Source organism: Oryzias melastigma, linkage group LG22 (assembly GCF_002922805.2).
Source record: "Oryzias melastigma strain HK-1 linkage group LG22, ASM292280v2, whole genome shotgun sequence".
Lineage (NCBI taxonomy): Eukaryota > Metazoa > Chordata > Actinopteri > Beloniformes > Adrianichthyidae > Oryzias > Oryzias melastigma.
Genome location: NC_050533.1, coordinates 22,404,958 through 22,406,450, shown reverse-complemented (window position 1 = coordinate 22,406,450; position 1,493 = coordinate 22,404,958).

Below are 1,493 nucleotides of genomic sequence, written 5' to 3'. Positions count from 1 at the left end.
TTCTGCTTCAGTTTGAATGGAATTCATGTTTTAATCTCTTTTATCAACTGAACACCATCCATTCATCCTCTAAACCCCCTAAATCCCCTTTGAAATCACGGGGTTGCTGGAGCCTATCCTAGCCACAGTGGGGTGAACGCGGTCTTTTCCATGTCCCTCTCACATCCACACCTCCTCATGGCAACACGCGCATCAAGTCTGGTCCTCTTCGAGTCTCACCAGCAGATGGCGCTGCGCCTCCATTTCTCCGTCCTCAGAAGTCTCCCGCGCGCCTCAGTCTGCGGCGAACAACAACAACAACAATAAATGCTTCAAAAACGTGTTTCCACAGTTCAAATGTTTGCACACGTGTAACCCAAATGTGGATGAAAGCATGTAAGGATTCATGTAGAAACGATTCTCTGTTGGAGGTTGTAGTGAACTTTCACTGGAATCTTTAAATAACATTTTAGGCCTCACATAAAAAACGGATATTTGATATTTTGACACTATAAAATGAAAATGATCCATTTAGTGGAATTAAATAATTCTAGGACCTAAATGTCACAAACATATTATTTAGTTTTTAATTTTGTCAGATGAATATTATTTTAATTAGTTTTATTTTATGGTTTGATAAATTGAGGGTGTTATTGATCAGGATTTGGACTTTTAAAGGTTTCACTGAGAAAACACGTTAAATGCACGTAAAAAGAAGAAGAAAAAAGGCGCGGTTTCCAATCGAAGTTAAATAAAATGTAAAAATAAAAAATATATCTTTATAGAAAATGAATTTAATGCATTCTTTTAAAGTTTTAAAACATATTAAAATATTATTATTAAAAGAATAATAATAAAGACGCGCGTGAGCGTAACTCATGGATAAACTGCGCCATCCACACTTTACGCACACGCGCGTCTTTATTATTATTTTAATTATTTATTTTAATCTATATTTTTCTATATGCTTTTCACTTAAATATGTGTGTTTGGCGGGACTTTTAATTTTCGCATTAAAGTTGAACTATCAGATCATCCATTAACCTATAGGTCACGCGGTCACAGTGGGCGCGCGCGCAGGCCCACGAGCGCTTTTCTTTAAAAAAATATTCGTGTTTAGTTTTCTTTTTCGGGGACGCGCGCGCCTTTTTCCCCAGAACAGCGAGCTCGTTTTGCCTTTGAGTCTCACTGGAATGATTTACCTGTTCAGGTGAGCTTTAATGTCTTTCACAGAATTCCCGCGCGGGCAAAAAAATGCAGATGTTTATCGGTTTCAAGCTAAACGCCAAATCAACAACTTGTTTCTGCTCATAATTTCCGGCAGTAATGATTCTCTAATAGCGCACGCGGGACAATCATTCACCTGCTTGACCTCTTAGAGGTCACGCGGGATGAACACCAGGAAGAGAGGTCTGTTTGTTTTCTGCTTTTAAAGAAACTTTGATTATTTTGGGCGCCGTAATATTTAGAGTCATAAAAGTTCTGACTCATTAACTTCAATGTTTTGTGTGTGT